The 26,292-nt window shown below is 48.3% G+C and overlaps 1 long non-coding RNA gene across 6 annotated transcripts in view; it reads right to left on the reverse strand.

Moving 5' to 3' along the window:
• The window catches only part of LOC102152722, a 90,470-nt gene that overhangs the window by 50,792 nt on the left and 13,386 nt on the right, over positions 1-26,292 (reverse strand). For 2 of the 6 annotated variants that reach the window (XR_005376792.1, XR_005376793.1), the window contains exons 2-4: positions 23,714-23,846; positions 17,727-17,821; positions 14,448-14,724 (exon numbers count right to left, since the gene is read on the reverse strand). This is a non-coding gene — a long non-coding RNA (uncharacterized LOC102152722). Of the gene's footprint in view, positions 1-13,498; positions 14,725-17,726; positions 17,822-21,004; positions 21,154-23,713; positions 23,847-26,292 lie in introns of those variants that run through there. The other 4 variants (XR_005376790.1, XR_005376789.1, XR_005376791.1 and 1 more) reach the window with 4 other exon arrangements.

A 26,292-nucleotide genomic window follows, 5' to 3' on the forward strand; every position in this document is an offset into this window, starting at 1 on the left:
TCTGCAAACTTCAGACTTTATGAAGTCTATACTGCAAGTTCTAACAAATTCTGTTTAAGACACTTCAGAACTTTCATCTCCCAAATAAAGAGTTTTCATACAGATTTCCTTCTCACATAACCACTTGTGGTAATGAAGTTAATATGATAAAAGCATTGCTGTTTTCCATTAAGTCATATTGCTCTCAAATGAAATAAAAATCAAAACTTTAAAAAATCCATTTCAAAACATAGACATAAAGTAATGGAAGCTACAGAAAACAAACTGGTGGTGGCCAGATGGGAGGTTGGGGTGATAGTGAAATACAGTGAAGGGGATTAAGAGGTACAAACATCCAGTTATAAAATAAGGAAATCATGGAGATGAAAAGTAAAACATAGGAAATGTAATCAACATTATTGTATTAATGTTGTGGGGCGCCTGGGTGGCTCACTTGGTTAAATTGCCAACTCTTGATTTGTGCTCAGGTCATGGTCTCAGGGTTATGGGATTGAGCCCCATACCGGGCTTCTCTCTGCCTCTCCCTCTGGGGATTCTCTCGCCTCTCCCTCTGCCCCTCCCCCAGCTCCTGTTCTCTTTCTCTCCCTCTCATAAATAAATAAATAAATATCTTTAAAAATAATAATAATATTGCAGTAACATTGTATGGTGACCACGCCTATGGTGGTGAGCACTGAATCATGAACAGAATCGTCAAATCACTGTCGTACACCTGAAACTAAGATAACGTTGTGTGTCATCTGTACTTCAATAATAAAATAAAGACATCCAAAATGAAAAACAAAAAGAGGAATTTTCACCTCATAAAAGGAAAGTGAGAGAAAGAAAAAAGAACGAGAAAGAGAGAGGGGTAGAAGCAAGCATCCGGTGTTGGCTGCATGAACAGATCTGGGAATGCCACTCAATCTCCCTCAGCTCCAGTTTTCATCAGGCAAAATGAGATTAAAATAACTGTCCTTATGACCATCAAGAGAGCTGTGCACTCACAGTAGGCACACTTGTCTGGCCGCGTACTGTACGATCCCTGGGTGGCACAGCGGTTTGGCGCCTGCCTTTGGCCCAGGGCGCGATCCTGAAGACCCGGGATCGAATCCCACGTCGGGCTCCCGGTGCATGGAGCCTGCTTCTCCCTGTGTCTCTGCCTCTCTCTCTCTCTCTCTCTCTCTCTCTCTGTGACTATCATAAATAAATAAAAATTAAAAAAATATATTGACTATCAAAGTAGTAGTCCTTGTTCATACCTACCTCCCAGGGAACCTAGGGGGGTGAGGTACGTGGCAATGACCAGTGACCTCTGGGCCACTGGTGGTAGAGGAGGACAATATCACCTACACCGAACATCCACACCTGTCAGGTCTTGGCTGGCAAGAGGCAGTGGGACAACGGGCAGAGAAGAGGCTGCAAGAAGACAGGTTCCATCCGCACCTGCCGAGCCACTTACACAATGATTTAACCTCCCTGTCCCAAGTTCATCTGCCTATACAGTGGGCACAGTGATCATCGCTGCACATGACAATTGCCAGTGGGGTGCACTAAGTATGCAAATATGATTGCCCAGCCCTGTCTCTTCCACCACCCCCCACGCCGTCCAAGGTACCCAGAGACCTCGGCTTTAGTTTCTTCCATGTGCTTTCACTCTAGGTGACAGCTGCAGTCTGCCCAGCACCCCCGGCCCCTGCCGGCTCATCCTGTGCTGGGGCACCTCTGGGGACAGACGCCGCCCGGCAGGATGGCGCGGCTGAGGCACAGCGGAGTCTACCCTGGTATCCCTGCTGCAGGCCTTCTCAGGCTCCGTCCTCCCCTTCTCTGTTCACAGACCACCTTCATGAAGGGGCTGAGCCTCCCCCAACCCTCAGGATCCTTGCGTGAAAAACAGACATAAACAATGGATTCAAGATGACAGATTCAAAGAGCTTTAGGCAGCAGGACAAGGACAGAGGCAAGGCCTCCACCATTCAGAGCATCCTTTCTAGCTCTGAGCAGTCAAGTGATGGCCCCTGGGTCACCAAGACAGTGGCAGCCAGGGTTTGAGCCGAGGTAGCCTGGCTCCATGGCCTTGTCCCCTCTCTGTGGAGAGAAAGGTGGCCTGGAAGGGGTGGCTAGAACCCCACTGACTGTCTCCTTCCACCTGTGACCTGAGGACAAGCTGAGGGCTCACTGTGACACTGCAGGCCATCAGCCCGGCACCCGCCGTGAGTGGCCGGCTCAGCCTGCTGCCTGCCCACCACCCTGCTGAGGGACAGAGCGGTGCCAGCCCGGAGTCGCCCCCAACCTGGGGTGCAGCCCCCAACCTGGGGTGCTGGCACCCAGCTCTCAGCTCTCGGGACCTGCTCTCCCAGTCCCGGTATATAGGTCACCCTTCAGATTCCCAGTGTGATGACTCACCGCTCTCCTCTGTCGTGGCCTGATAAAGAACTCAGGCCATTAAGAAATGGAACAAATTACCAAACGGGAGGCACAAGAGAAACCCAGGATTAAATTAGTTCGTTATTCATAAATCATAAATGACTCTTCCTCTCACTGATTCTTGTCTCTACCTCTGTCTGCTGGGTTCAAAACAACGGCAGCTTCTCCTGGCAGGAGGGCAGGGCGGGCGCCCAGCAGGCCCCATTCCCCTTGAGTGGGGCCGGGGTGGGGGTGGTGGCCACCTTGGGGCTGGGCACCAGAATGGGGCTGGCCAGGCCTCTGCAGCGGCAACATCTCAAAAACCAGTAGCCGACCTGTAGGGTGGTGGTCACAGGGCCCACTGTGCCGTGGGCATGGGTCTGCTCCCCGGGGGGCTAGGTAGGGCTGGGTACAATGGCGATGCACCCCTCAGGGGTGTGTCACCTCTGTGGGCATGTCACCTCTGTAGGCCATGTCCCCCCGTGCAGGGTGTGTCACCTCTGCGGGCATGTCCCCCCGTGCAGGCTGTGTCACCTCTGTAGGCCATGTCCCCCCGTGCAGGGTGTGCATCTCTGCGGGCATGTCCCCCCGTGCAGGGTGTGCACCTCTGTAGGCCATGTCCCCCCGTGCAGGGTGTGCATCTCTGCGGGCATGTCCCCCCGTGCAGGGTGTGCATCTCTGCGGGCATGTCCCCCCGTGCAGGGTGTGCACCTCTGTAGGCCATGTCCCCCCGTGCAGGGTGTGTCACCTCTGCGGGCATGTCCCCCCGTGCAGGGTGTGTCACCTCTGCGGGCATGTCCCCCCGTGCAGGGTGTGCACCTCTGCGGTCATGTCCCCCCCCGTGCAGGGTGTGTCACCTCTGCGGTCATGTCCCCCCGTGCAGGGTGTGCACCTCTGCGGGCATGTCCCCCCGTGCAGGGTGTGTCACCTCTGCGGTCATGTCCCCCCCGTGCAGGGTGTGCACCTCTGCGGGCATGTCCCCCCGTGCAGGGTGTGCACCTCTGTAGGCCATGTCCCCCCGTGCAGGGTGTGCACCTCTGTAGGCCATGTCCCCCCGTGCAGGGTGTGTCACCTCTGCGGGCATGTCCCCCCGTGCAGGGTGTGTCACCTCTGCGGGCATGTCCCCCCGTGCAGGGTGTGTCACCTCTGCGGGCATGTCCCCCCCGTGCAGGGTGTGCACCTCTGCGGGCATGTCCCCCCCGTGCAGGGTGTGTCACCTCTGCGGTCATGTCCCCCCCGTGCAGGGTGTGCACCTCTGCGGGCATGTCCCCCCCGTGCAGGGTGTGTCACCTCTGCGGTCATGTCCCCCCGTGCAGGGTGTGCACCTCTGCGGGCATGTCCCCCCGTGCAGGGTGTGTCACCTCTGCGGTCATGTCCCCCCCGTGCAGGGTGTGCACCTCTGCGGGCATGTCCCCCCGTGCAGGGTGTGCACCTCTGCGGGCATGTCCCCCCGTGCAGGGTGTGCACCTCTGTAGGCCATGTCCCCCCGTGCAGGGTGTGTCACCTCTGCGGGCATGTCCCCCGTGCAGGGTGTGCACCTCTGCGGTCATGTCCCCCCGTGCAGGGTGTGCACCTCTGCGGTCATGTCCCCCCCGTGCAGGGTGTGCACCTCTGCGGTCATGTCCCCCCCGTGCAGGGTGTGCACCTCTGCGGTCATGTCCCCCCGGGCAGGGTGTGTCACCTGCGAGCCATGTCACCCCTGAGGGGCACGTCCCCTCTGTGGAGCGTGTTGCGTCTCGGAGGTGCGTGACGCGTCTCTGGGATGTCTGCCGCGGGCGTGTCTCAGGCCCGAGGGTCCCTGGTGGCCTCCCGTCCAGGCGGGAGACAGGCGCAGCCGGGGTCTGTCCTGGGCCTGTCAAGGAGCGAGAGCCGCGCGCCGGCACCGCGGCCCCAGGGGGGTCCCCGCTCGCCCGCCCCCGCCCTCCCCGCCCTCCCCCCGGGAGGAGCCCGGGGTCTGCAGAGCCGCGGTCCCGGGCGGCGCCGAGGCGGCGGGAGCGGCGGGAGGGAGCGAGGGCGCGCCCCCTGCTGGCGGGCGCTGGGCGAGCCCCGCAGGACCGGCCAGGCCGGGGCGCGGGGGCGGGGGGGTGGGGGCAGGTTTCGGGCGAGGCCGCCAGTAGCACCCCAGTGGCAGCGCTGCTTTGCGAGCGCGTGACTCCCACGCTGCGGCTCAGGGATTCCCGAACAAACAGCAGTATTGTTCTGCAGCCTTGTGCGCGAGGCTGTCTTAGGTCACCGGAGCTTCCCGGGGTTGTGCACACCACCGTGACACCTCTTCCTACTGCCAAGGCCCTGCTGCATTTCAAAGCGGGGAGGGGCTGGAGCTGGGGTTGGGGTTGTGGACGGGGAGGACCGTGACCGGCGCACCAAACAACCGACAGTGCTCAGAGGCTCTGCCGGCAAGAAGGGGGCACGGGTTCCTTTGGCGCAGCAGTAAGTGCCCTGCGTACTGGGCCTGCCGTGTGCCAACCGCACTGTGCTCTCTGAATCCTGCAGTGACCCTGTACTCATTGCACAGATGAGGAAACTGAGGCCCAATAGGCCACTTGTCTAAGCAAGAGGCTGAGCCTGATTTTAACCCAGGTCTGAAGCTGTTCAACCCATGCTTTATTCACGTCACTATGTGACCTCTGAATCTGGGCCCAGAGGGACAGTAGTGGGCTGTTATCTTACTGCAGCCAAGGCAAGCATCTGTGGCACTCTCTTGGTCTTGTCACACTGTCCTGCCCACGCTGATGTCCTACTGGGAGGAAGGTCAGATTCATCTTGTCCACTTTGAGTCTCAGATTTGGTCACTTCCCACCCCTGCCTCTTGCTTAACTGTTCCTGGGCAAACTTCCAGTCTTAGCCAGAAAGGCTCTATTCCTACTGAAGCCAGAAGTCAGAGTCTCCTCCCTGCAGTGTCATCCAGCTCCCTTGCAGCTAGCTGGCTCACAGAACCCACCTGCCACTGATACACAGACAGCGCCCTGGCCCATCACTGAAGCTCACTGGGACCCCACGAGTCATCTGACTTGACACTGATTTGTACAGCTTTGCAAATAGTTGCCTCAGTTCCCATCCTCTGAATGCATTATAAAGTTAAAGGGAGAGAAAAAAGTCTTTTTAAAATCCCCCAGCGATCTTAATTAACATGCAGAATGCTTTTCTAGCAGCACACAGGCTGTGATAAAATGGGAAGCTTCTTAACACAACATATATTTAATCTGTGGCATTCGCTTCCACATGAAATTCAATCAGATATTTTAAGGGAGTCAACAGGGCTCTCGTATTGAACTGTGAATAACTGCAGGTGTGATAAATACACTCAAGCTACTGAGATGTTTTATGAAATGATAACAGTGTAGAGTACTGGGGGGTGTGTTGAAGGACAAACCTTAATTCTAATACTGCACGTTGTGAAAGAGGGTCAGAGAATTTATTGGACAATGCTTGGGCTATCTCATAACCCATTGCCTTGGAAAAATCAGTTAAACTTGCTCTTTTGTTCTGTTTTTCTGAAAATTAATTCAGGCCTGCTATGTGTCAGGCTCAAGGGAAGTGGCGACTGATGAATAATGCGGTTCAGATCTTTGCTCTGCCCCCGCCCCCAACTTACATTCTAATAGGACAACAAGCAGGCACACTGATGAAAGTGTGGTTTACATGCTGCTGGGGAGCATCTCGGGTGTCATCTGAAACTGGCCTCCATACTCAGGAGGCAGGGAGAGAGTGACGAAGCTTGGTAGGTGGCAGGTTTCATACGCAAAGGAAATTACACACAAGGCTTATCTGGGGCAGCAGCAAGAGGAGTGCATCTCTTACCCACATACCACATTTTAAAGATTTATATAGAGGCCTTAAATGGGTTCAGTCCTGTATACTAACCAGAGGCCTCAATACCACCTCACCACCTCAGGGCTATATCCCTGGGGCAGCCTCTGGGAGCAGGGAGGCAAGTGAACCCACATTCCAAGGACAGGGGAGGGGTGAGGTGCCTCAGATCAATCAGGTTCAGCTCACGGGACCATTGGTGGTCACGTTTTCTCAATAACCTCCCCCAACAGAACAGTAATTTCCAATTGGGTTGAGAAACAGATTAAATGAGAGGGTGTTCGGATAAGACATCTGCCAGGTTTGATACTTGAGGTGAGATACGAAGCATGAGGGAGGGCCCACCATGGGAAGGGAACAGCCTGATCAATGTCCCAGACCCTAGAGGCCCTGGGTGTGTGTGGGGAGATGCTAGAAAGGACACCCAAGGGGAGATGGGACAGGTGAACAGGGCAAGCACTGAGGACCAGTATTTGGCTGGAGTTAGGCCTTCCAACTTATCCTTCCCCACATTCCCCGGCCCCACATCTAAAGTTTGCATCTGCTACCAACCCACAGGGGAAGGATGACTGGTTTGGCTGCTCTCTGAGGACAAGTAGCTCACCACAGGGGGACAAATTAAGCTGCATCTCACATCACACACAAATGGGGGATGGCTCAGGGTGAAAGCCAGCAGAAATAAAGAGTTCATCCCAAGGAAAGGAGCAGAGCAGGTTTATCTTGTTGGGATGAGAAAGGATGCTTTAATCCAAAAAACACTAACTTCAGATAATAACTGATTAATTTAGGTACATCAAAATTAAGGATTTTGTATTAAAAAGAATAGACAAAGCTAACAGCTGGGTGAAGACTTGGAGAAGATTTGCACCATCTAAAAACAAGGGATTAACATTTAGAATAAGAGTTGGCAAAGTACAGCCCACAGAGCCAAGTGCAGCTGGTTGCCTGTTTTTGTAAATAAAGTTTTATCGAAACATAGCCATGCTCATTTGCTTATGTACTGTCTGTGGCTGCTTTGGTGCTACAACACCAGAAGTGAGTAGTTGTGACAGACTAGACAGCCCTCAGAGCCTGAAATTTAATATCTAGCCCTTTGCAGAAAACGTTTGTTGACTTCTGATCTAGAATACATAACAGAATGGCAGGAAAGACTCCAAGAAAATTTGCAGATCTATAAATAGATAATTCAACAGAGAAAAAATGGACTGGCTAACTATACATGATAAAATGAATAATATCCTCAGAATTTAAAAAAGTATATGTTAAGACAATATTGAGATTTTCTCAAAGACAGGTAATATCAAGTGCTGGTGAAGATGAGGAAAAATGAGAACCTGCAAGCTATTAAGTCAGAGTATAAAGTCACATAACCATTCTGCAGGACATTCTGACTGTATTGGCTCAGCAACATGAAACCACTGATATTGAACCTGAGAAGTTCCTGGGAAAGCCACCTGTACCCATGCCCCATCCCAGTCACCAGGACCATAATGTTATGCATAAGCATTGTTGACTGTCCACCCTTCAGAAAGCTCTCCCCTCTCTCATTTCTGGGAGAACCCTGACGTGTGGTTCATGTATTCCTCTTCCATAAGCAGTTCAAGTGTTAGGATGGGAAGCAGACTCCATCCCCAACAGGACCAAGTCTGGGCTAGATTGCTTCAGAAATGGGCACATGGCCAAATTTATGGCACTGGGATTGAAAGCAAGTTTTGTCAGCAGATTTAGGGGAAGTCTTTCTTTACTCTGCTGAAATAGCTCCCAGAATCAGTTCTGTGTCTCTCTCTTCCCTCAAATGTGAGTGGTGGATGGGATGGCTGGAGCATTCAGGGCCTCACATCTGCTTGGAAGAGATTTAAGCAAGAAGAATCCCAAGAATCAGAGCTCAGACTTAAACTACCCTAACCTGAAAGCCTGCGCCTCCTCTGTGCCTCCAGTTGAGCAATAGAGAAATTACTTAAACTGGTTTATGTAAGAGTTTCTTATTTGCAGCTTAGGGCACCCCAATCAATAGAGGCTGTTGGAAAGCTCTAGGGGTTTGAGAGGCCAGGGAATCTATGCCTCACTTCCAAGCCTCACAGAAACGCACGCAGGCACACACACCAGCCTGGTGAGGAAGATGCAGAGGATGAATGGCTGAGGGCACACACATGCAGCGACATCTGACGGTCCCCTGCCTTGCCTGACCTCATGGGGCAGAGCTGTGTCTCAGCTCATTCCCCAGGCACAGAGACTAAGATGAGAATTCTTGCAGAAGTCCTGTATCCAGGGGGTGCCCCAGGAGAAACCCATAAGAAAGTGAGGGGAGCAAGACACAGCCGAAGAAAGAGCCAAGCCAGACCGTGGTCCCAGCTGGAGTCTAGTCCATCCTGGTCCCACAAGAAGAGCTCTAAAGCATGAATCATACCACAGACTTGCTCCCACCTCAGAATAATAAAATAAATATCTGGTCTCTGTCCCTAGTTCCTGCAACAGAGCCCCTAGCACCTTTGGGGTCCCCGAAGTGATAGGATTGTCGTTTGTATACTACTGAGATGACTGTGGCCAGGGGACACTAGGTAGCGTCAGGATGGGGCTGGTGGCCAGGAAGACAAAGCTATGATTAGAGGGTGGGAACCTCCAGCCCCGCCCCCCAATCTCCAGGATGAGAAAGGAGCTGGAGATGAAGTTTGGCCACCAAAGTTCAGGTATTTAATCAATCATGCCTGTGTAATGAAGCCCCCATAAGAACCTCTCAGTGGTGGGGTAGAGAGCTTCCAGGCTGGTCCTGGGGGGGGTGGTGGCCCAGAGAGGGCATGGGAGCACCACACCCCTCAGCTGCCTTCTCCCTCATTCCCTGCCTTGGGTGTCTCTTGTATTTAGCTGTTCCTGAGCTTTACCTTTCAAAATAAATCAGTAAGAGTAGAGCACTCGCCTAAGTTCTATGAGTCATTCTAGCAAATTATTGAACCTGAGGGGAGGGTTTTGTGGAAGCCCCTAAACTTGTAGTAGGATAGGCAGGAGGGGGGGTGGTCTGGGCAATCCATCTGCAGCTGGCTTCTGAAGCAAGGGCTCTCCTGGCGAACTGCGAACCTTAAAAACCTATGAAGTGTGATTTTAATTCTGCGTGGTTAGTGTCAGAATTGCATAGAATTGTTGGCCACCTGGTTGGTGTAAGAGAATTGCAGAAATGGTGTTGGGAAAGTCTCATTGTATTTGGTGTCAGGGGAAAGAACATTGTACCACCCGAAAGTGGGGGATGGTCTTTCGTACCGGCCATCAATCGGTCCTGGCCTAACCCAGGTGAGGTGTCACCCACCAGCCAGGGGCAATTCTGGAGGAAGGCACCTTTAAGCTCTCAGCTGGCAGTGCTCAAGCTCCTACGGGGAGTGAGCTCCCAGAGAAAGGGTTCTGGGTCTGGCACCAGTGGAATCCAGTGTGGTCAGCATAGCCAAATATTTCTATTCCCTCTGAGAAGGCATTGAAGGAAGTGACTAGATGAACTGGTGGCAAAGACTTGTGGCCAAGACAAGGAACACATGGCAGTAGATCAGAGGAGGACAGCAGGCCATGAAGAGACAAGGACATCGTGGCAGGTGCCAGTGTGGCGGGAGGTCAGTGAGCACTGTCGCATGGGGAAGGTCAGCCCAGGGATACCCGTGTAGACAAATGACAGCAAGAAACCACATGCCCCCCTTACCACCACCGAGGCCTGGATGCCACGTGCCACCACCCCTGGCACTCTACCCAGGGACAAGGGGAAAGAGAGAAAGCCCCAGACGGACTAATTACATTTTCCACCACCAGGCAGAATGGGGCCCCAGGACAGCAACAGGCAAGTGAAAGCAAAAATTACACTGGCTTGCCCACTTTCTGATTTGCAATCGCCACATGTACTCCTACTAAAACAGAAAAGAATGCCATTAACAGGAAAAACACCATCAGCGAGTTCATTAATCACGGTCATTTTCACACTTCTGTGGTCAACTACAAGCCTGGTGGTTTAAATGGAGGCCTCCCTACTCAATTACAGTGTTGAGCAATTAACAGTTCATCCCCTGCCCGGGGCCTGCCCTAGCTTTCAGCAGAAGATAAAGTGCTCAAATTTCCCAAGTGTTCTCTGTAGGAATTCCCCCTCCCTTGGGCAAAGGGCCACGTTTGGTGGGGTGAGGGAACTGGCCCATTTTTAGTGATGTTACTAACAGCTTGGCCTTGGCTGTTAGCCCCAAGGTGAAGAAGAGCATTGATTCCCAGGTTCCTCTCAGGGCAGCTGGGTGACCCTAGAAAGCTACTTCCTTTACTTAGTTTTCTCATTTGGACAATGACACAATGCCTAGAAAGTGGCCAGGAAAGGGCCTGGCATGTAGTACTTGCTTAATACCGGGTGCTAATATAGTGGATATTAAATCTGTTTAAAACCTTTATTGATGCACCCATGCAGAAAGGTGCGTGTGCCATAATTGTGCAAGCTTGATGAATTTCCCCAACCTGGACGCACCCACGTTACCAGCACCCAGGTGACTGGAGGGAGCATTGCAAGGGCCCAGGAAGCCCCTTCCTACAGTGCTTTCTGTCAGGACTCCCCTCCCCAGCAATGCTAACTGCTCTATGCTTGGCTTTGTATTTATGTAAATGGATCCACACTGGGTGCCCTCTTTGGTGCCTGGCTTCTCTCACTGTACCTGTGTGATTCATTCACTGCAGACAGTTGTACTTCATTCACAGTCGTCGTTTTACAGCATTACACTCTGTTAAATATACCTTAACCTATTTATCCATTCTTCGGTTTTATGGGCCTTGAGGTGGTTTTAAGTTCAAGGTAATTGTGAATATCCTTGCCTTAAACCTTTGTTTATTTAAACTTCCTGAGGCCATTGTAGATCCACATGCAGTTGTAAGAAATCATACAGAGAGACTGGTGTGCCTTTTCCCCAGGTTCCCTAGATGATAACGGCTTGCAAAATTGTTAGTAGCATATCACAACCGAGGTGTTGGCATGGATGCCATCCACCATGGATCTTGTTCTGATTTCCCCTCTTTCACTTGTACCTGTGTGGATGTGCCTGTATGTGTGTGTGTGTGCATGGGTGTGCATGTGTGTTCGAGTCTGTATATTTTTGTCACTAGTATATGTATATTCACCACCAGTCAAGATGCTAAACAGTTAGTTCCATGACCAACAACCAATGAGGAATACTTGAGAGACCTTGAAAGTGAATGATGTGCTCATTGCAATTTTGGAAGAAACCCTGAGTCAGAACCAGCCAGCTAAGCCACTCTGGAATCCTGACCCTCAGAAACTGTGAGAGATGTTTCATTGTTTTAACCTGCTAAGAATTGAGGTAATTTGTTATATAGAAATAAATAATGAATACAAATACCTGTATCAGGTAGGTATTACTAAAAATGTAAATCTCTGAGCTTTACCCCAGACCTAGAATCTGCCTTACATAAACTCCCCCAGGCCAATTCTGATGAGCATTCTTTGTGGGAATCATGGCTCTGCCATTAGCTTCAGGCCATTTACCTTCCTTAGTTCCAGGCCTTAAAAATGGGCCTAATCATGCTCATTTATGAGAGTTTTTGTTTCTTTATTTTGTTTTGTGTTCTGTTCTTTGTTTGACCCTTGGTTAAGGGTGGTGTGCACACTGTGCAGCGCTGGGCCCTTGGGGTGCCCTGATTGTGTCCTCTCACTCTTTTGGTGCAGGCCTGGTGCGGTGGGGGTACTGCACTGCTCTGCCTGAGACCTTTCTCATGCTGCTAGGGCTCTTCTCGCTTCCTTAGCAGCAAACCTGAAATGCTGGGATTTAGCATCCTCCCCACTCCCCACAACCGAAGCCTGAGAGGAATTGGCATATAACACCCCAGCTCCCTTGCCTTTTGGTAGGATGACTGAGTGGCAAGTTCTACACTACCCCTGGAGGTCTCCAGCAGAACTAAGTTCCCCTCACCCAGGTGGCACCTTGCTGGATAATAGACCATGGATTGGCCTCCTTCCCTTCCCAGTCACACCCCCACTCCTCTGCAGGCATGGTCTTCACTGCCCAAATTAACTACTTACACCAATACCCCTGGCTCAGTCTACTCTAGGAGAACCAAACTGAGGAAGCACCTCTCCCAGTAATGGCATAGTATGCACTCAGCTAATGGTTTTGCCTATATATAAAATATTGTATGTCTGGTTAGTTAAGAGAACCAGGGGGAAATTAATAGGTTAATGACAAACTCTGAGAAAGTATTTGCAGCGCAACATTGAAAATCGAAGTTAACTATCCAGGCTCTCAAATATTCAAAGTCAACTACAAATCAACAACCACCACAATTTCAAGAGGAAACAAATAGAACACAGCGATCAGGATCAGGCAATCCACAGGAGGAAAGGCCAAATAGCCAACAAGTGTGTGAAGAGACGCTCCAGAGCAGCAGTGATCAGAGGAATCCAAATTCAGACCAGATGTCCTCTTCCACTCACCAGGAACAGCAAAAGTTTGAAAGGCTGGAAAGTGAGTGGGAGGTATAAGCTGGAACCACCTCTCTGGACAGCTTTTGGGCAGCATTCAGCAAAATTCAGAATCCATTGGTTCAGCACCCCACAACCCCATCCCTGGGCACATACATCCCATGGAAAGTCTCACAAAATACCACATGGTTTATTGTGGTATTTTTATGTTGGGGACCTGGAGGCAGGTTGGAGTCTTTCACTCGGGAAATAAGTAAACTGTGACAATGCATGCTTTAGAATAATATTCAGCACTCAAAAGCAAAACAGACATCTACAGAGCAGCATGCAGAGTGAGAAAAGTGGAACCAGGATGAGATTTATAGCAAAATTCCATTATGTAAATTAACAACCAAAGCAAGGCAGTCCTGCATATTTTACAAGGCTGTATACATATGCAAGGACATACACCGAACACATTTAAAAGAGTGGGGGAGGGTGGGGTGGGATGGAGAGTAGCATCAAGAAGTTTAAAAATGACTTAAATTAGAAGAGCAAAATTTTAAACCATAAGATGGTAACATAGGAGAGGATCTTCATGACCATGGAGCAAAAAATAAAATTCTTATGCAAAGCACAAGCCTTAATGAAAAAGACTCTAAATCTGGCAATACTTGAATTTAAGGCCTTTCATGCAATATACACCATATAAGAAATGGAAAGATAAACCATAGACTGAGAGAAGGTATTTGGAATGCTTGAGACTGAAAATGGATTGGTAGAAAGATTATACAAACTCCTCCAAATAGTGGCCATTATTTATTGCATACTATTGAATACTTACAAGTGCCACTGCACTATTCAAGGCACTTCACATGGGTGGATTAAATATAAAGCAATAAAGCTATAAGATAAATATACACTGGCAAAGGCGAGTCATGGCAAAGGCAAATTAAATTGCACAAGCAATTCTGGGGTTACTCTGTGTGACATGATGCTAATATCCTAATACACAGAAATTATATTCCCTCCTTACCTGGCATGTCAAAATTCCGCCCCAACTCTCAGGATGTAACATGGCTTAGAAAAAGCCCTGCTAGCCTTGGGGAGCCAGATCTCAACCCATGGTCTTGACCCACTCTGACCTTCGGTCTCCTCTTTGGTAAGATGATGATATCTCCAAGTGTGGTATGAAGTGCTTGGCCCAGTATTTAACACACAGTAAACACCTAATAAATGGTTGTTATTTTGGTGATGCAAAGATAATAATAGCTTACATGTAGGAAGGACTCAGTCCCAAGATTTCTACATGCATATTTTCAATTAATGTCCACAGCAGGTTTCTCGAGTAAATCACTCTTTTTATTCCCATTTCGCAGATGAGGAAGTTGAGTCTTGGGGAAGTTAGAAGGCCATCTGGATAATGCAGCAAGATCTAAAGTCAGGCCCATGTTCTGAACTGTCATCCTTCCATCGTTAACATGTAAGCTTACCAAAGCCAACTTTCAATGCCAAAAAATATCATAGAAATCTTCTGTTGATGAAACTGAATGTATTTCCAAATGATACAGGATGGGGAGAGGGGTGCAGATGTGATCCAGTGCGTCTGGGGAGGCCCAAGAACATGCTTTTCTACCTTGCTCCCAGGTGATCTGAGGCTACTGGTCCTCACACCTCACCAGAGAGTTCTGATTCTAATGGTCACTAAGTCACTTCTTTCGCACCCAAGTGGGCATATCTGTTATGAATGCTAATCCTAATGCTTTGTGTTTGTGTTTAAGCACAATAGGGGGTTCTATAAGCTTTAAAAGATGGCACATGTCATCATACATACCAGAGGCTGGAGTTCACATCCAACTATGGATTAAATTCTTCTGCACCTCTGTAGTTCACTGTTAATACAAGATTGCTCAAGATGACTCAGACAGTGACTGTTCTGGGCCTTGGTCAGGTAGCAGCTGATTTACAGAAGAATATGTGGCTTGAGAGTCATGAGGTCGGTTCATCAGCCATGGAGCTCCTGCTCTGAGCCAGAGCCCGGACAGTCATGACAGGGAAGGCGAGGATGAATATATTCTGTGGCCAACAGCTTGAAGTACTTCTGGAAATGCCTGTAGGGGACCAGATGGACAAAGCTGGGAAGGTTAGGCTGCCCGGGGGCTTTGCCCCAGAGCCAGAGTCAGGGGTCAGCAGCAGCAGAAGCCTTCTCTGGAGGCAGAGAGGGGAAGTTGATGGGAGGGGAAGAGCCACCAGGAGAAAGCAAGAACATAAGTAGTAGGGCCAGGGAGGAAAAGGCACTGAAGAGCCAGCTGGTGCTCTCATCTTCTCCTCTTTCCCTCGCCCTCCTGCCAGGCTGGCTCACCTTGGCCAGGCCTTGTAACAGGGCTGTACCAGCCCAACTACATGCCAGCCACACCAGTGACCAAGTCTGTGTCTCTTGGCTCAAATTCTTGAGAGGTAAAAGCTGATGGATCCATTTTGTTCAATGGGGCAGGGTAGTTTCTTTAGAATTGGCCAAGGCAGTTGAGGCGCCAGGAAACCTGCCCATTGTGTCCAGTCCTTTGCCCACCATGGGCTCACATCCCCTTTTCCCATACAACACTTATAAAGGATCTTCCATCTACCAAGATCTAAAGGCACAAACACATACATGCTTGCCACTTGCCAGTATGGGACACCCAAAGTCGCGGCCAAGTGAGTACAGGTTGGGGTGATGGGATTCTGCTACCCACTGTTCTCAGAGTCCACAATTTCCAGTAATATCTATTCCTCTCTGGGCTCTAAAACAGTCAAGCCCAGCATCTCTACCCCATAATTGGGTAACCCAAGGACTATAGCAATAGATTTCACCATCACTAAACTATCTTACACAAAGGAATGGAAAACAAACAGAGTAAGTTCAAAAACACTTCCCATTTTTGAAAGAAGTGAAGCAGATCCTTCTCCAAGACATCACCTTACATCTTACATTGGCCTTTAGTCCACAGCAAATTTCATCATTCCGTACAATATCACACAGCAGCAGCGTGGTTCCTCCTCACCTGGCTGCCACTGAAAGGCAGGATTCTTGTGAAGAACCAGAAATCTGATAGGCCCTGGGAACTCCCTGAGCACCACTTATTGACCGTCCTCCAAGGCACAGGAGTGACATCTTTGGTCAGCACACCTTCTAGATGGGCAGAGACCATACCCTTGTCATCTCACAGTGTTCACTAAGACATGATCCCAGCCCACACTGGCTTTGTTCATTGTAAAAATATCTTTCAGGGTTGAGAAAGTGCAGAATTTCAATGCCTGCTGTTGGGGATGGAGAATGGCCAAGGTGTGAGCTGGTTGCTATTGGGCGGCAGACAGATGCCTGGACTGACTGGAGGCTGGTGTGGGATGGAGAACAGGTGATGGCCTCGAGCTTTGTTTGCACTTGGAGGGGCCACACGAGGCAGAAGCAATGAGGCTTTGTTCTCCTCTTTACACCCACCTCCTTCAGGACAGGCACTCTTCCACTTAGAGCCAGCAGATGGTTTCATCTTGCACCCAGCTCGGTAGGTTGATAAAGAACGCTAGGATTCCAGCCCTGACAGGGATATGGAGGCAACATGCTGGCTTGAGGGAGGCCTACCACCTTTGATTAACACATCTAATGTGAGGACAGGAAAAGGAAGGAAGCTCACACCTGCCATCCCCATTTTAGGGTCAACTTAATAGGCCAAAGACCTAGAATTTAGGTTTGTGCCATTATTCAGCATAATTGTAATATTATTCACTGAGTGTTTACCATATCCAAGCAATGGTCTAGGTGCTTTACATTTATGTACCATTTAATCTTATGTCAATCTTGTGAAGAAGACACATTGCTGTTTCCATTTTCCGGGTGGGTCCCACAGACCTGAGTGGATTACTTGAGGTCACTTGCAATAGGCACAATCCATGCCCATCAACTATGTGACACCAACTCCCATGTGCCTTCACTGTGATAACCAGCCCCTGTGTCACTTTATGGGGCCCACGCCCTTGGACTCTCTAGAGTCCACTTTGCCCGTCTGCAGGAATGCCTCTGGTGCCTGGGAATTTAGTTCTCCTGGGGGAACACTTAATCTGGCACTGTTAAGTGCAGGAGTATAAATGTTCTGCTGCCTTGTCTCTGATAGGGAGCTCTGAGGTGTGACCTATATTGACCCCAGAGCTCTCAGAACTTAGCCAAGTGGAAGCCCTCCTCCAAGGGATGTCGTTTGATGATGCACATTTCACCCCTGCTTGATCCCGCTTCCCTGGTCTCTACTGACTCTTCTGGGAGCATTTCTCAATGAAGCACTTGCACATAAAGCTGCATCTAGGGCTCTGCTTCTGGAGAACCAGACCTGGAATATCGCTTGGCTGTGAAAGTGAGAGCCTCAGTTCAAATTCAGGTTCAACTATCCATTGGGTAAACTGCCTCAGAAAGAGCACCATCTTGGTGGCTCACTCAGGTAAGCATCTGACTTTGGCTCAGATCATGATCCCAGGGTCCTGGGGTTGAGTCCTGCATCAGGCTTCATGCTCAGAGGGGACTCTGCTTCTCCCTCTCCCTCCACCTTTGCTCCTCTCCCAATCATGCTCTCTTTCAAATAAATAAATAAAATCTATTTAAAAAAAGAGAGAGAGAGAGCACCACCTCACCAAATACAATGACAACAGCATAACAGTAAACTTCTAAATAGAAAGATGGAAGACCTAAACTAGGACTCTCACCAGTGCCAGTGCCAGGCTTGGAAAGCCTCCACCTGTGAACCACCTGGAGCTTTAACACTCCCACCCTGGGAGTCTTGCAGACTCTGGTGCATCCTCCTCTGACAACACGCCCAGCATAATTATGGTGGAGAAAGTCATTAGAGTTTTGGAAGCTAAGAAGGCTTTCCTTAGCCTGCTAATTTTTTTTTTCTTTCAAACCTCTCTGCAAAGACTCTAAGTTAATTGATTAGCCTACAGCTCTGTGCATTCCATTGTTCTCTTTCCACAGCCAAATGCAAGTATGCATCTTTGATGTGTGCGAATTAACATCTCCTGCAGCTCCTCCCACTCACCAAGAGAAGGGAGAGACACTTGGCTATGGTACTTGCAGTTCACACATTCTTACCTTCAAGTGGCAGGGATGCAAAACCTCAAGCTGGGGTGGAGGCTAGAGTGGGGAGGAGAGCTTATTCCCTGTCTCACCATATTTGTGAACTCATCCTAGAATAGGGAAAACAAAATACCGTCATTGTTAATATAATCTCACATAGAAAGAAAGGAATGTGTCCTGTGTCTGTCACTGAAACCTCACTTATCCAGTGTCTCCTGGAAATGCTGAGGTCCATGGATCTCAATGCCCTCAATGAACGCCCCCTGGCCCTCCAACTGTCTCCCAACACATGCCTCCCTCCCTCCCCACTGTACCTCCCACCTCACTAGAGAACTTCGTGGAGAGGTTTTGAGGTGGCTCCTGAGTGAGATGATCTAGGGATTATTGGGGTAAGAGGACATTCGAGATAGACTGAAGGAAGAGAATAGTCTAGAACATTCCTTATTTTAGTTGGGGGAAATTCTACTCTGTAGAGCTAAAGCCAGATTCTGGGTTCCTCTTTGCTCATGTCAACACAGATGCAAAAACCTTTCAGAGAGGCAATGGCTTTTTTCAAGAGCAACTGCCACAACAGATGTGCCTCAGTGGTGGAAATTTGCAGCAAGAGTAACAAGTAAACTTCAACCAGACAGACCCCTCATCTTGGCTTGCTGACACACATTGACTATTTCGTTTGCCAATGCAAGGTCCTCTAAAACCGTTTTCCCTGTGGTGTGATGACTAGCAAGGTTCAAGATAAGAACACTTCCATTAAACTTTGATCCCTGAACAACTGTGAGTAGACCCTTTCCATATCCATAATGACTCACAACAGACATGTGAACATAATCTCTGTTGTTTTAAGATTCTGAGATCGGGATTGTTGTTACCATAGCCTATCCTGATAGATACACACTATTACCTGTAGTTTGGAAAACTAACTTCAGTGGCAACTGATGTAATATTTTCTAAAGAATGTAGAGAAATTATAGCTAAATATATAATAATAGGGAGATATCCTTAGGAAAAACAAAGTCTATCAATGAATGGCACAAAAGAACCAAAAGGGCAAAAACTGATGTCAGATTATTTTAAGAGATAAAAGGAGGCAACTTGAAGGGATAGAATTTGCCATGTGGATGAGTTTTATCAGGGATCTGGCTGGTTCCAGAGGGGCCTTTATTGTGATTATGAAGCTGGAAGATTTGGGCAACAAAAACAACCACCTAAATTATATAACCCCAATGCCAGAAACCCAGTGGTGGAAAGCACTGTAAAATTGTTACCAACAGGGATCCCTGGGTGGCGCAGCGGTTTGGCGCCTGCCTTTGGCCCAGGGCGCGATCCTGGAGACCCAGGATCGAATCCCACGTCGGGCTCCCGGTGCATGGAGCCTGCTTCTCCCTCTGCCTGTGTCTCTGCCTCTCTCTCTCTCTGTGTGTGACTATCATAAATAAATAAAAATTTAAAAAAAAAAAAATTGTTACCAACAGGGCTATTTCACCTCCTTTGCTGCTACCAGCAGGGGCCAGTCAGGCAATTGTCACTCAGAAAATCATCACAGTGAGTAAGACATTGCTACACAATATCCTTTTTCCTGTTGTTACTTCCTAATAAAGTGCAAATTTCACCCTGGTTAGCAATGTGTTCAGTTAAAAACTGCCTTTTGGGGGCACCTAGGTGGCTCAGTCAGTTAAGCAGCTAGCTGACTTTCAGTTTCAGCTCAGGTCATGATCTCCGGGTTCTGGGATGGAGCCCCACGTCCATCTGGCTACACACTCAATGGGGTGTCTGCTTGAGGATTCTCTTTCTCCCTCAACCTCAGCCCCTTCCTTCATTCATTCTCTCTAAAATAAATAAATGAATCTTTAAAAAAATACTCCCCTTTTCAGACTCCCTTGCAGCTAGGGATGGTCTGGACCAATTCTAGCCAATGGGGTATAAGTTAAAATGTATGGGATAGAGCTCCCAGGAAAACTATTGCTCCCTAAAAGGACAGACCCAGGAGCTTACACCTTTCCCATTTTGCCCTTCCTCCTGGCTGGAACAGGAAGTGATGCATGGGAGTGCTGCTGCCATCCTGGGAGTGTAAGGGTGAATGTCACTGACTCTAGAGGATGGAGCAGAAAGATGGAACAAGCCTGGGTCTCTGACCCAGCATTGTGGACTGCCACATCAGCCCTGTACTACCTCCTGAGACCTCTTGTTGAGCGAGAAAGCAAATCCCTGCTTGCTTAGGCTCCCGTAGGCAGGTCCCTATTGTACACAGCTGAACCTTCTCCCAACCAGTACACCTGAGAAACTGCAACTCACGGCTAGGAGCTGAGCCACAAAAGTGTCCTGTTTGGCCAGCAGAGTGTTTCAAGTAGTAATATTTTAAAAATAGGGCACTTCATTCAAATTCCCTATTTCTCGCTTATTTGAGGAGCCAAAGGGTGTGAGAAAATTGGGCCTCCATTCCTATAAAGCTGTGCAGCCCTCCTGGCTCCTAGGGCTCCCTCTATCTAAGGCAAGGGATGCCCCTGAGCTGGTTTGCTCATACAGACCCTCAACCCATCCCTGAGCTGCTCCAGCCACTGTTTTGCTTGCCAGGGCCCTGTAGCTGTGAGTCTGTGAGCCTCGTGGAGGAAAGAACACAGGCTTGTTAGTGGCCACATTGGTCTGAATCCTTGCTCTGAGTCAGTTACTCCAAGTCTCTGATAGTCAGCATCACCCAAGATAACAAAGAAGCCTTGTATAGTTTTTCTGGAAGAAGAAAGCCAATTTACTACATTCAGTACTGACTTCTCTGCCATTTTTAGAAATATTGGTTTATTGCATGGAGTTTCCAATGTTTACCTATAACTGATTAAAATGGGCAGAGCATGGAGCATTCTATTTATTTATAGGTGAATTCTTCACATTTCCTGGCTGGACAAATACAATGGCTTGTTGTGGATAATAAAGAGAGACAGCTAGTCCCATGGACCCAGGTGGATACACCAGCTTCTTTAACAGCTACCAGAAAGGACTGTGAGTTTAGAAGGGATGATGTAAAAGCACTTCACACATTGTCTTCTAGTTCAAATAAATCACATAGAGCACCCCGAAAAATCCTAGTTCCTTTCCTCTCCCCTGTACTTTGAGCTATCTCTCCTCTTGTGACCGAATAACTCAGGGATGTGATTGCCCAGGCTCAAACACATCCATGTCCCTTCCTGGGGTGACATCCCCAATTTGGCAACTCAGGTCAGCCTCTGACGTCTGACTCTCAAGAGGGTCCCTCCCCTTCACAAACAGCAGAGTTGCATTCTGAAAAACTCCCTGCAGCGAACATGAGCCTAGATGACCAGCAGGTCCTTTATCTGGTCCCCCTGCTGCTCTGGAACATGCGTTTGTGTGTCTTGTCCATCATGGTCTGCTAGGGCTTAATGGTGTCTGCTGGTCCAGGCTCCAGACAGCTCCTCCCCATCCGCCAGGGATCCTGAGCCAGGTGAGGCATAGCATAGGAGTCAGATTGGGGGGGGGGGAGGGGAGAGAAGCAGAGAAGGGTACAAATAATCAGTGCCTGACAGAGGGACACAGTCACGGCATCAGGAGCGGTGTTCTGAGGGGCCCTGTCTCTCCCCCAACCTCTGTGACCTCCCCCACAACATCTGTGTCTTCACAGCATCCTGGGGCTTTATGCTGGGGGCTGGGCAGGATGCTAATCCCCTAGATTTATTTATTTATTTATTTATTTATTTATTTATTTATTTATTTATTTATTTATATTTATCTATCTATTTATTTAAATGGAAAGATTTCTTTTTTAAAAAGACTTTATTTATTTATTCATGAGAGAAAGAAAGAGAGGCAGAGAGAAAAGGAGGCTCCCTGCAGGGAGCCGGATGTGGGACTTAATCCCCAACTGGGATCACGCCCTGAGCTGAAGGCAGACGCCCAACCGCTGAGCCACCGGGCGTCCCTAATCCCCTAGATTTAAATGCTATCTGTAGGTAGCCCATGGCGCTGTCCTTATATATGCAGCTACCTACTAGACATGTCAGAGGAAGCTGGATTATGATGCAGAATGAGCAACCCCAACGTCTCCGTGGCTAACTGCAACAAAGGTGCATTCCTTGCTCGTGCTGTCTACCACAGGCCAACTAGGGCTTCTACTCACTTCTGTTGTTCAGGAACCCCTGGCTGCTGGAGGCTCCCCACTCTTAGGAGCACTGTTCACATAGAGCCTCGGGGTGTGCCACAGCAGGGACTAGGGCTCGGAGACCAGGAACTTGGACGTGTCTAGCCCGTACCCTCTCTACTATTACCGTAGGCAGGTTTCAGAAAGGGAACATAAATACATACATACACACATGCACACACAGAGAAATGTCTACTTCGTAAACTTCACGCACAACAAACCACTTCTGCAAGCAACAGAGGTAATGTTTTCACAACCCTCCCCGCTTGAGGAGTTAGAACAAAGTCTTATGGGCGGTAAAGATTGGACCAGTACGAAAGGGTTTCCCAGTTGGGTGCTGGTAAATGTTTAACAACCAGCTCTCTCAGAACCCCCCAAACCCTGATTTATGTTGTTTGCCAAATTACCGTGGTAATTGGCAACCACACCGTGGCTAATCTGCACCAAGATTCTCACAAACAGCTCACTAATCATTAGCTCCTGCGAGGGTACATGGCACTGTCCTGGTTTTACCCTAAACTCCTTCATCGCAACGTCTCACCTACTCCCCTGAAGAAGAGTGTATAGGGAGGGGGCATAAACCCAGTCACTGTGACAACACTTTGTGTACATTAGTTAAGACTGGTATCAGCTAGTATGTTGACTCTACTGCTTTAACAAAAAGACCCAAAATAACAGGTACGCCAATGTTCATAGCAGCATTGTTCACAATAGCACAGAGGTAGGAACAGGCAGGCCAAGGGTCCATCAACCAGTGAATGGACAAATAAAATGTGGTATGTGTCTATGATGTATCTACTATTCAGCCTTAAAAAGGAATGAAGTTCTGACACATGCTACAACACAGTGAGCCCTGAAAACTATGCTAAGTGAAGTAAGCCAGACAGAAAAGGACAAACATTATATGATTGTATGATGCCGCTTGTATGAAGACCTAGAATAGTCAAATTCATCGACAGAAAGTGAAACTGTGGTTCTCAGGAGCAGGGGGTTGGGGGAAGTGAGGAGTTCGTGTTTAATGGGTACCGAGTTTCTGTTTGGAATGATGAAAAGTTCTGGAAATGGATAATGGTGATACTTGCACAACAATGAGAACGTACTTAATGCCACTGAACTTTATACACTTTAAATGCTTAAAATGGTAAATTATATGTTCTATATATTTAGTCACAATAAAAAAGTCTTAAAGACTCAAGATAATAGAGGCTTAAACACCATGTCTATCACTCATAACAGGCTGAAGAGGTGGGCCTGGGCTGCTAAGGAGACCCAGTGTTGTTGGCCAAGGCTGCTTCTACCTGGGTGCTGGGCCACTACCACATAAGCTTTCTGTCATGGTCTACATAGCCACTTCCCTGCCACCATCCCCCCCAGCATTCCAGCCAGCAAGAGGAAGGAACATGGAGTGGGAGCCACCGTCCTTTAGGAGTACAGATATGGCACACATGACTTTCCCTTTTATCCCATTCATCAGAATGTATTTATCTAGCTCCAGCAGAGGCTGGGAAATGTAGTCTTTCATCCAGTCAGGTATGCATCCCCCTAAAAATCCCACTACTCTGTCAAAGGGGGAGAATGGATCCTGAGATATAGTTAGTTATCCCTCTCAAAAGCCATAATAACCCTGTGGAGTAACCATTATTATCTCCATTTTAGAGAAGAAGTGCCTGAGACTTAGAGTGATTAATTCACCCGAAATCCTGAAAAACCTGAAGATCCTACTCTGACTCAGAAGCCGGTGCTTTTTCCACTACACTCTGCTCATTCCCTCCAAGTAGTGACTGTTCATCTGATGTCACCTCCAGAGAGATTGCAAAGGAGAGTCATGGGGCGGGGGAGGGAAGCCACGCAGACTCACCCCTAGTGGCATCTGGGACGGTGGCTACGAAGTGACTTCGAGTTGCTAAATGGCTGTCTGTGTGGCATGTGCAGGAATCGGCTCTTCAATGGTCTGTGAGAACTGCTTATTGAAAGTTCAGGAACTTCCTGAGCTGGTTGGTAAACACAACCATTATCAAATTAAATCATATAAATTTATAATTAAATGATAAAAACAAAGATAATACTCAGATGTGTCACTTCCTAATTATTTGGCCACAGCTTACTCTTCTGCGTGCTGTTGGGGTTACTGGCGTCGATTGCTCCCTGTATGGTGGAAGTACGACGTGATGCTGAGCCGCTGCCCATGTCCTGCCTGCTCTGATCCAGTAATGAAACTGGTAATCTGCTGTCAGCCTCGGCTGACGTTGGCAACACAGAAATCAGCAAAGGTTACGGGTCAGAGCTTTGGCCGCTCACTGGCCGAGCAGCACACATAGGCGCAGAGCTGGGAAGCCTGAGGAAGCAGCTGCTAGGCTGGCCTGGGGAAGACACAGGCCTCCGTCCCTCTGTCCCTCTTTCCCTTCCCTCATCCTTTCGGACTTCTCAGTAAAAACACCTGCACCAGGAAAGTTTCTGACCTCAATTTTTAAGAATTTTTTTAAAGATTTATTTTATTTATTTTTTAAACTATTTATTTATTTATTCATGAGACACTGATTGAGAGAGAGAGGCAGAGACATAGGCAGAGGGAGAAGAGAAGCAGGCTCCATGCCGGGAGCCCGTCATGGGACTCGATCCGGATCCCGGGTTTCCAGGATCACATCCTGGGCTGAAGGCGGCGCTAAACCGCTGAGCCACCCAGGTTGCCCCCCCCCCCTTTTTTTAAGGAGGTTCACGTTCACTTAAGTTCAATTAGTTTTTGCATTGCATAGTTGAATGCTCTGTTATTAGGCTCACACACATTAAGGATTAGCATGTCTTCTTGGAAAATTGACCCCTTTATCATTATGTGAGGCCTTTCCTTATCCCCAGTAACTTCCCTTGCTTGGAATTCTGCTCTGTCTGAAATTAATACACAACCCCTCTGGCCTCCTTGATACATGTGAGCATGGTTTGGTTTTCTCCATCCATTTACTCTTAATCTGTACATGTCTTTATATCTAACGTGGGTTTCTTGTGAGCAACATGTATTTGGGTCTGGTTTTTTGTTTTTTTTTTTTTTTTTTTTTTTTTTTTTTTTTTTTTTTTTTTTAAAAATTTTTTTATTTATTTATGATAGTCACACAGAGAGAGAGAGAGAGGCAGAGACACAGGCAGAGGGAGGAGCAGGCTCCATGCACCGGGAGCCCGACGTGGGATTTGATCCCGGGTCTCCAGGATCGCGCCCTGGGCCAAAGGCAGGCGCTAAACCGCTGCGCCACCCAGGGATCCCGGGTCTGGTTTTTTGATCCACGCTGACAATTTCTAACTTTAAACTCTTGCACTGATGTTCAAAGTGATTTTTTATATAGTCAGATTAATATCCATCATATTCATTACTATTTTCTATTTCTTGCTCTTGTTCTATATTCTTATTTTTGCCTTCCATTCTTTTTCAGCCTTTTGTGGGTTTTTTTAAATTAAAGATTGTATTTATTTATTCATGAAAGACAGGCAGAGGGAGAAGCAGGCTCCCTGCAGGGAGCCAGATGCAGGACTTGATCCCAGGACCTGGTATCATGCCCTGAGCTGAAAGCAGATGACCAACCACTGAGCCACCCAGGTCCCTGCCTTTTGTGGTTTTAATTGAGCATTTTGTTATTCTATTTTCCCTTCTTTGTTATCGTATCAGCAATACTTCCTTTCTTACCTTTTTTGGTTGTTGCCCTAGAGTTTGCAATATACATTTGCAGCTAATCCAAGTTCATTTTCAAATAATACTATACCACTTCACAGGCAGTGTGAGGACCTTATGGCAATCATCATCTGGTTTCCTCCTCCACTGCTTCCCCTTGCTGGCACTCATTTCTCTTATACATAAGCAGATATGTACATGAGCATATGCTGTCAAATACACCGTTGGAATTGTTTTGAGCAAATGTATCTGTTAGATCAATTAAAAATAAGAAAAATAAAAGTTTTGGGGGCACCTTGGTGGCTCAGTCAGTTAAGCATCCAACTTCCGATTTCAGCTCAGGTCTTAATCTCAGGGTCATGAGTTCAAGCTCCCCCCTCCCCCATTGGGTTCCACACTTGGTGTGGAGCTCAGTTTATAATAAAGAAAAAGCTTTTCTTTCTTCCCACTGTGTTATGCAATCCTACAGCCCTTGGATATTCTGTTCTTTTTTTTTTTTTTTCTAATTCTTGTTCTCCTTTTCAGTTTTCAAGGAATCTATTGATATAACCTCCAGCCCAGAGATCTTTCCAGAGCTGTGCCCAGTCTACTCAGAAGCCCGCAAAGCAGTTTCTATTTCTGTTAGTATTCCATCTCCAGCAATTGTGGCTTTTCTTGGTTCCTTCTTAGGACTTCCATCCCCGCTTACATTGTCCACCTGCTCTTGTGTGCTGTCTACTGGATTCCCTGGAGCCCTCAGCATACAAATCCTGGTTGTTTTAAATTTCTGGCCTATGGTTCCA

The sequence above is a fragment of the Canis lupus genome, chromosome 23 (genome assembly GCF_011100685.1).
Source record: "Canis lupus familiaris isolate Mischka breed German Shepherd chromosome 23, alternate assembly UU_Cfam_GSD_1.0, whole genome shotgun sequence".
Classification (NCBI taxonomy): Eukaryota; Metazoa; Chordata; class Mammalia; order Carnivora; family Canidae; genus Canis; species Canis lupus.